At 35.8% G+C, this 9,127-nt stretch overlaps 5 non-coding genes across 5 annotated transcripts; all 5 read right to left on the reverse strand.

Moving 5' to 3' along the window:
• Positions 1-1,495: 1,495 nt before the first annotated feature.
• Positions 1,496-1,568, reverse strand: Trnaf-gaa (transfer RNA phenylalanine (anticodon GAA)). Its single transcript has one exon. It is a non-coding gene; the product is annotated as a tRNA-Phe (tRNA).
• A 1,006-nt stretch (positions 1,569-2,574) lies between these two features.
• Trnaf-gaa (transfer RNA phenylalanine (anticodon GAA)) lies at positions 2,575-2,647 on the reverse strand. The gene has a single exon. It is a non-coding gene; the product is annotated as a tRNA-Phe (tRNA).
• A 3,680-nt stretch (positions 2,648-6,327) lies between these two features.
• On the reverse strand, positions 6,328-6,400 carry Trnaf-gaa (transfer RNA phenylalanine (anticodon GAA)). Its single transcript has one exon. It is a non-coding gene; the product is annotated as a tRNA-Phe (tRNA).
• A 1,741-nt stretch (positions 6,401-8,141) lies between these two features.
• On the reverse strand, positions 8,142-8,214 carry Trnaf-gaa (transfer RNA phenylalanine (anticodon GAA)). The gene has a single exon. It is a non-coding gene; the product is annotated as a tRNA-Phe (tRNA).
• A 733-nt stretch (positions 8,215-8,947) lies between these two features.
• On the reverse strand, positions 8,948-9,020 carry Trnaf-gaa (transfer RNA phenylalanine (anticodon GAA)). Its single transcript has one exon. It is a non-coding gene; the product is annotated as a tRNA-Phe (tRNA).
• Between the last annotated feature and the right edge of the window lie 107 nt (positions 9,021-9,127).

The following is a 9,127-nucleotide window of genomic DNA, read 5'->3' on the forward strand; positions in this document are numbered from 1 at the left end:
GTGTGTGTGTGTGTGTGTGTGTGTGTGTGTGTGTGTGTGTGTATCTGTGTGTCTGTGTGTCTGTGTTCACTTGAGAGAGAACAAGGCTAAAAGAGTACTTAGTAATGATTAGTTATATTATACTTATATTATACTAGAAACCAAAACTTCTTCAGAAATTGTTACTCCGAATTTTCCATCTTCATATCAGAAGGCTGCGTGTTCGAATCACGTCCGGGTCACCATTTTAGATGTATGTATGTATGTATGTATGTATGATTAACTGGTTTTATTTTTCGAATTATCACCAATGGGGAAATTATATTTTTCTATCTTCGAAACTAATCTTTCATAGGAATCTACACAGCTGCAATAAAATAGTCTTATACATATGCATCTTATACGTATGTATATCCGTATCCATGCATTTAAGAATGTACATATGTATGCATGCACACTCAAATATATGCATGTACACGTATGAATATACGTATGTTTGAGCACATACAAAGTTCGGTACTGATACAGATGTTATTCCATTTGTAGATCATATATAATGCTAAACTTTCTCAGTATTTTACATATTTTCACAGTGCTTTCAATAGCTTGTAGCTGTAATCTCTTGATCTAGCGAGTTTTTCTGGTTTTGTGAGACCCAGCTGCTCAAAATTGGTACTGAGACAGTTCGTCGCGTTACCAAGTGCTCCAATAATTATGAGAAAAAATCTAAGGCTATTGTCCTGATTTCTCATCATTTCGGCGCAGACGTTTTCTTTTTCACTAATCTTTGACATTAAGTTCACAAATTCTGAATATCTGATTATAACTAATTGCATAATTTTCTCATCCAGTTTTGCGAGGCAGACAAAATAATCTGACTCAGATCATTACATTTGGCCTGTTGTTTTTGGATTTCATTGCACTGGAATGTTTTCACTTGTATTCTTTCAATTTATGAGTGATTTATGCCCTCTATATCACTGTAGCACATTACATCGCTATACTCGGGATTGTTTTGTGTTCCATTTGATTCAAGCCACAACATCATGTCTCATAGGTAGATATCGCTGAGATGACAATTTCGGGGATTAACTTATGTCAAGATAACAAGAAAAGAGAAGAAATGACATTTTAAACAGTTATGTAGAAGAAATGACAGTAAAATGAAATGATGTGTTCTCTTTAATAAAACTGCAGATAGTGGACAGTAAACGGAGTCAAATGTTTCCTCGGAACAAGGTGAAAGCTGGAGTTAGAAATTGTTTGAGGTTGTAATGCAATTCGTGAAGAGAATGATGTTAGACATAAAATGGTGGAAAGTCGCAGTAAATTGATGAATATTATAAATTTCATGTTAAAGAGAGAAGATAGATAGAATAGCTGAATCTGGAATAGAAGATGGGTCGAATTCGGGATGATACAAACAGGAAAAAAAATCATTGAAAGGATCTAAAACAAAATTCCAAAGTAAACAAAATACGAAGAGCGCCAAAGATTTCACAGACCAGCCACCGGATGCCGAAATCCGGGATTGAACCAGAGACCTTTAGATCTTCAGTCTAACGCTCTCCCAACTGAGCTATTTCGGCAGGTAATAACGTTACTCTAAACTGTCGATGTTACTTGTAATATATATCGGATATAAGGTGGCGAGCTGGCAGAATCGTTAGCACGCTGGGTGAAATGCTTAGCAGTGGTTTGTCTTCCGTTACGTCCTGGGTGCAAATTCTGCCGAAGTCGACTTTGCCTTTCATCCTTTCGGGGTCGATGTAATCGACTAGTCCCCTCCCGTCAAAATTTCAGGCTTTCTGCCTATTGTAGAAATAATTATAGATCAGATAGATTATATACTTTTTGCTTAAGACTTTTTATTATAGATTCTGGATTTTGAACATAAAGCGACATGTTTAAGGACACTTTTATCTTTTATCTTTTACTTTTTTCGGTTATTAGACTGTGGCCATGCTGGGGCATCACCTCCAAGATGAAAATTTCGGACAGCGATATATGTCAAGATAACAAAATAGAGAAGAAATGACGTAATCCCTTTGACCCTTTAGCATTCAGATTATTCAGTCTAATGTAATGCTTATTTATTCATATTGTCTTAAATTAATCATGCAATATCTTGTAGCTTCGAGACTTCGATGATATCGTTTATATTTCTAAAACGACATTGTAGGGAGTGGGAAGAGGCCATACCTAGCCAGATTGAATATAACGCGGGTAGAATATTTTGGCTAGATATAGCTGGTTTAAATGCTAAAGAGTGAATATAAACTGCAAATGGTAGATAGAAAGTAAATAGTCAATTGTTTTCTTGGAGAAGATGAAAGGTGGAGTCATGACTATTTTGAGGCTGTAATGCAAGTCATGAAGAAGGAGCGTGATGTTAGGTATCATGAAAGTTCGCAGAAAATTGATGCAACATTAGACTATGAAAATAGCTTTTGAGAGAATAACTAGCACATGGACCAGATTTTGGGTCAAATCTGGTGTGAAATGAACGGGAAAAAATATCATTAAAAGGAATAGTTCTTTGGGGGTTAACATAAAATTTAAAAGAAAGAAAAAAACGGTACACCAGCCAGCAGATGCCGAAACCCGGGATCGAACCAGGGACCTTTAGATCTTCAGTCTAACGCTCTCCCAACTGAGCTATTTCGGCCGGTGTTTAACTGTGTCTAAACTATCTATATCTTGCGTATTGTATATCAATTCATTCGTGTTGCTATCAATACATTGTATTGCAGACACTGGAATCTTAACAGAAAGTGCCAAACTGAGGAAACTTTAATCAATTATATACAACTCTATATTTCACTATCACAGACTTCAATGACTACCTACTACCACCATCCAGAGTTATAGTTGAAATCAAAACACAATTGAATACCGCAAGCTATTTAAACTAACTCTCGTATTGCACCATTGTTGTGTGTGAGAGTGAAACAGAGGGACAAAGACAGAAAATAAGAGACAAGAGTATTCAGTAATAACTGTTGTATGTAGTATACCAGAAACCAAAATTCAGATATTATTGCAACAAGTTTTCTTCTCCTGACCTCGAAAGTATGTCTGTGTATGTATGATTACCTGTTTTATTTTTCGAATTACCAGTGGAGAAATACCCTTTCTCCAGCCTAGAGACTACACAGGAATTTATATACAGACTTATATGTATGTACTTTATATGTGTGTATGTATATTCATACGTACGCATGTATATTTGTATGTTTGTATGTATGTATAGATGTGCACATATACATGCCTGAATAAACATATATTTGCGCATATGCACAGAAGGGAGAGGTATGGATGTCATCACATACGTAGATTATATGCTAAGCTTTTTTCCATATCTACATATTTTGACGATGTCTTTAATAGCTTGTAGCTGTACTCACATGGTTCAACGTATTCTTTCTGGTTTGGGGAAACCCAGTTTCTCACATTTGGAACAAGACAGTCCGTCACATTACCAAGTGCTCCAATAACTATAAGTAGAAATCTAAAACTAAAATTCTCCGCGCATTTCACATCAGCTCGACGCATGTTTTCTTTGTCACCAATTTTTAACATTATGTTGATAGCTGTGAGGCATCTGATTTCGACTTATAAGCAAGGTTTTCCCGTCGAGACTTCAATGAAATGCAAGTATAGTTGGAGGAGCACAATTCGTCCCAGATTATTATGTCTGGCGTGTTATTCTTGCATTTTATTGATGTCTTGAAAGGAACGTTTCACTAGCATTCCCTCATGCTATGTTGTCATTCATATTGTGATTTACGTCACTGTCATTTACTATATTTGTATCCTCGGGATTTTCCTTTGTATGAATTTAGTTATAGCCACGACATCATGTCTAATAGGTAAAACCGTAATGACATTCTCGGACGGCTGCTTATGATGTCAAGATTAGAAAAATGAAATGAAAAGAAATATCGTTAAGACGGTAAAATAAAATCAGTCAGAGTTTTAAGATAACATCAGCTTAACCAATCACGTTATTTTAAGAAAAATCAAGTAATATTTTAAGGAGTAAAAACAGGAAAATATTGGATGAGAAGTGAAAAATTTTCAGAACTTCCTCTGACGACGCAAGGCATTTGGTGCAAACTGGGCGAAAGGTGTAGTCAGAAATCGTTTGAGATTGTAATGCAAGTCGTGAATTGGGAACATGAGGTTTATACATAAAATGGGAGGAAGTCGCAGGGGTTTGATGGAGAAGCTAGATGAAATAGCAGGAACCTGCAATCGAAGATGGGTCGAATCCGATACGAAATGAATGAAGAAATAAGATCATTGAAAGGAATAGTTCCTCAGCGGTAAAATACAATTTGAACGAAAGTAAAATGAAGCAGACCAGCCACCGATACTAAGGATTGAACCAGGTACCTTTAGATTTTTAGTCTAACGCTCTCCCAAGTGAGCTATTACGGTTGGCAAAATCGAATCTCAGAACCATCCATGTCACTCGTATTATAAATCAAATTATTCATATTCCTACCAAATTATAATCAATCAAATTATCTGTATTCCTACACTTATTCAATGTTTTACATATTTTCACTGCATCTGTAACAGCATCTAACTCCAATCCCTTCGGAGATTTCAGGAAAAGAAAATTTGAAAATAGTGGATGAAAAATGAACAAGTTTGAGGATTTCCACTGAAGATGCAAGGAATATGGCACAAAGTGAACGAAATGTAATATTTGAGAGACAAGCTAAGTGAAATGGTTGTAACCTGGAAACAAAGATGAATCGAATCCGATATGAAATGAAAGACGAAAAAGATAATTGAAAAGAACAGTTCCTCGTGCCTAAAACATAATATGAATGAAGACAGAATAAACAAAAAAATGAGAGAGAGAGTTGACAAACCACCGGATGCTGAAACCCAGAATTGAACCAGTGTCCCTTTAAATCTTCAGTCTAACGCTCTCCCGACTGAGCTATTTTGGCTACTAGAGACGTTGGCCAACACTATCCATATTATATATCAATCAAATTTTTTGTATTCCTGCCAAAGACTTTTTATTGTAGATATTGGATTCTTAACATAAAACTGTAAATTGGAGGAGAAAAAGTTTCAGCAGAAAGCAGAGCGTAATAAACTTCAGCAAAATACTTAATGTCTTTCAAGCAATTCGTGTGACTGTATGTGAAAGCGCAAGTGAAATATAAAGACACAGAGAGAGAGACAAGCAGAGAAAGACAGAGACAGAGAGAGCTATGTAAGCATTTGAGAGAGAACAAGTAGAAAAGAGTTCTCAATAATGGCTTATGTTATACTAGAAAACAAAACTTCAGAAATCGTTACTCCGAGTTTCCCATCCATGACTTTCGATCAACAATATTTATGATTGATTGGTTTTATTTTTCGAATTACCCACTAATGGAGAAAGAATCATTTTCATGCCGAGAGACAAAGCTCTTTCATTGGAATTTATACTCGTCAACAAGATAGTTTAACGTGTATCTATCATATGTATATGTATCTACGTAGACATGTATTTAAGAATGTACATGTGTATGCATGCATACACACATGAATGTCATTCCATATGTTGATCATAATATATGCTACACTTATTCAATATTTTACATATTTTCACGGTGTCTGTAATGACTTCTTGCTCTAACCTCTTCGGAGATTTCAGAAAAAAATTTTTAAATAATGGATGAAAAGTGAACAAGTTCAAGGATTTCCTGTGAAGACGCATGGCTTCTGGCGAAAAGTGGAAGGAAGGTGGAGTTTGAAATCGTTTGAGATTGCAATACAAGTCGTGACGAACATAAGGTTTATCCATAAAATGGAAGAAACACGTAAAAATTTATGTAACATAATTCTAAAAACCTGGACTTTGACAGACAAGCTAGGTGAAATAGTTGTAACCTGCAATCGAAGACGGATGGAATGTAATATGAGGTGAAAGAAGAAAGAGATAATAACTGAAAAGAACAGTTACTCATGCCTAAAATAAAATATAAACTAAAAGAGAAATTAGTTGACCAGTGGAAAAATTCAAGGATTTCCGCTGAAGATGCAAGGAATATGGTGCAAAACTGGGCGAAAGAATGAGTCAAAAATCGTTTTTGAGACTGTAATACACGTCTACACGTGCATGAGGTCTACATAAAATGGATGAATGTTGCTGAAAATGTATGCAATATAAATTCAGTGCACGATAGAGAAGTTTGGAGAAGTGACTGGAATTTGGAATCGAAGATGCGTCGAATCTGTTTTAAAATAGAGGAGAAAAGATCATTGAAAGGAATAGTTCTTCATGCATAAAATGAAATTTGAATGAAAGAAAAATAAATGATTAGGTCTGCCAACATATGCCGAAACCCGGGATTGAACCAGGGACCTTTAGATCTTCAGTCTAACGCTCTCCCAACTGAGCTATTTCGGCTGGTGAAATCGAACGCATAAAACTATACATACCATGTGTATTGTATATCAATCAAATTATTTCTGTTCCTACCAACGACTTTTTTTATAGCAGATGTTGGACTCTTGACATGAAACGATAAGTTGGGGGAGACTTTAATGAGTTATATTCAACTCAGGACTTAACCTTGGCGTATCTTATTGATCCCAGCAACCAGAGTTTCAATAGAAAGCAGAACTAACAAACTTCCGCAAAATATTCAAATATTCTCTAGCAATTTGTGTGTGTGAGAGAGAGTGGAGGAGGGAGAGGTCAATAAGATACGCAGAGTTTTAGCTTTGAGTTGAAAATAACTCTTTGAAGTCTCCCCCAATTTACCGTTTTATGTCAAGGATACATCTACAATAAGGAAGTCTTTGGCAAGACTAGAAATAACATGGTTTATATACAATGCTCAACATCCGAAATAGCTCGGTTGAGAGAGTATTAGACTGAAGATCCTGGTTTTCGGCAGCTGATGGCTGGTTTGCTTCGCTTTTCTTACAATCAGAATTCATTTTATCCATGAAGAACTATTTCTTTCGCTGATTTTTTCCCCTCATTCATTTCATATCTGATTCGACCCATCTTCGATTCTAGATTGGAAATTAATCCTAAGTCATTCCAAAGTGATGAGAAACTTGAAAATACGGCCAGAATATCGCATTCGCATCCGCAAAAAATAAAATCACTAAAAGTAAACACATAGGAGCTTGAATGTAGTTTCTAGAGAAACGGTTAAATGTTACTATACGGAGAACTATCGAACAAGGCGAATAAATACTGGAGGAAGAAAAAAAGTGTGTGTGTGTGTGTGTGTGTGTGTGTGTGTGTGTGTGTGGAGAAATAACACAAAGTCTTTCTAAAACTCCCAGAATGGAAACCTAAACTCGTAAGAGACTTTCCCTCCTCCTATCAATAGTTCCTTTTCTTCTTAATCTCTCCTCCGTCGTTAAAAGAAAATCGAAAATATCAATCATACTTAAATGTAATGTTAATTTTGATTTTAAATGATGCTGAGATTTTCGTTTCTCTGTCTCTATCTCTTCACTCAGGTAAGAGAGTAAGAACACCAGGAAGAAAAGAAAATCTATCATATATAATTCCTAAAGGCTTTAAATGAACATAGATCTACTAATTTCATGATCTCAAATTATGTTGTACTGAGGAGGCCATAACAAGTGCGATATGGCGCTATCTACAACAACTAGGACACTTTAAAAAGTGTCTCTGTTAACTTCTAGCGCTAATCTTTCCGAAGAAAGCTAGGTGAAATAGTTGTAACCTGCAATCGAAGACGGATGGAATGTAATATGAGGTGAAAGAAGAAAGAGATAATAACTGAAAAGAACAGTTACTCATGCCTAAAATAAAATATAAACTAAAAGAGAAATTAGTTGACTAGTGGGAAAATTCAAGGATTTCCGCTGAAGATGCAAGGAATATGGTGCAAAACTGGGCGAAAGAATGAGTCAGAAATCGTTTTTGAGACTGTAATACAAGTCAACACGTGCATGAGGTCTACATAAAATGGATGAATGTTGCTGAAAATTTATGCAATGTATATTCAGTGCACGGCAGAGAAGTGGCTGGAATTTGGAATCGAAGATGCGTCGAATCTTTTTTTAAAATAGAATTGAAAAGATCATTGAAAGGAATAGTTCTTCGTGCATAAAATGAAATTTGAATGAATGAAAAAAAAATTATTAGATCCGCCAACATATGCCGAAACCCGGGATTGAACCGGGAACCTTTAGATCTTCAGTCTAACGCTCTCCCAACTGAGCTATTTCGGCTGGTGTACCGGACAACGTAAAGCTATACATACCATGTGTATTGTATATCAATCAAATTATTTCTGTTCCCACCAACGACTTTTTTATTGCAGATGTTGGACTCTTGGCATAAAACGATAAGTTGGGGGAGACTTTAATGAGTTATATTCAATTCAGGACTTAACCCATTTTTTAAAGTATCCTAGTTATAGATAGTGTCATGGCTGATATAGCTAGAATCTGGAATTGAAGATGAGTCGAATCTGATATGAAATGACCGAAGGGAAATCATCAGTGAAAGGAATAGTTCTCCGTGGATAAAATGAAAGCTGAACGAAAGAAAAAGATAGCGAATCAGCCGCCAAAACCCGAAATAGAATCAGGGACCTTTAGAATAATAAACTGTGGATAGAAGTGAACAGGATCGCAGGTTTACTCAGAATATGCAAGAGTTATGGTGCAAACTCAGTGAAAAGAAGAATAAGAAATCGTTTGAGGCTATAAAACAAATCGTTAAGAAGAAACATGTGAATTGAAACATAGAGAGGTAGAAAGTCGCAGAAAGTAGATGTTAATATAATACTATTAACACAGTGTTTGAGACAGAATCTAGATGGAATAGCTAGAACCTGGAGTTGAAGTTAGGTCGAAAAAGTATCATGAAAGAAATAGTTCAGGACAAAAATAGTTCAAGACAAAAGCAAATTTCGAATGAAAATAGAATATGAAGAATAAAAATAGTCCAGCCACCGGATGCCGAAACCCGGGATTGAACCAGGGACCTTTAGATCTTCAGTCTAACGCTCTCCCAACTGAGCTATTTCGGCTGGTGAGTATTCTTATCTAAACTTTTCATGTCAATCGTATTGTATCTCACAGTATTTTCTTGCCAAAGACGTTTTGCTGTAGATAACGGCTTTTAACATAAGGCGAC

This window comes from Octopus bimaculoides, chromosome 6, assembly GCF_001194135.2.
Source record: "Octopus bimaculoides isolate UCB-OBI-ISO-001 chromosome 6, ASM119413v2, whole genome shotgun sequence".
Classification (NCBI taxonomy): Eukaryota; Metazoa; Mollusca; class Cephalopoda; order Octopoda; family Octopodidae; genus Octopus; species Octopus bimaculoides.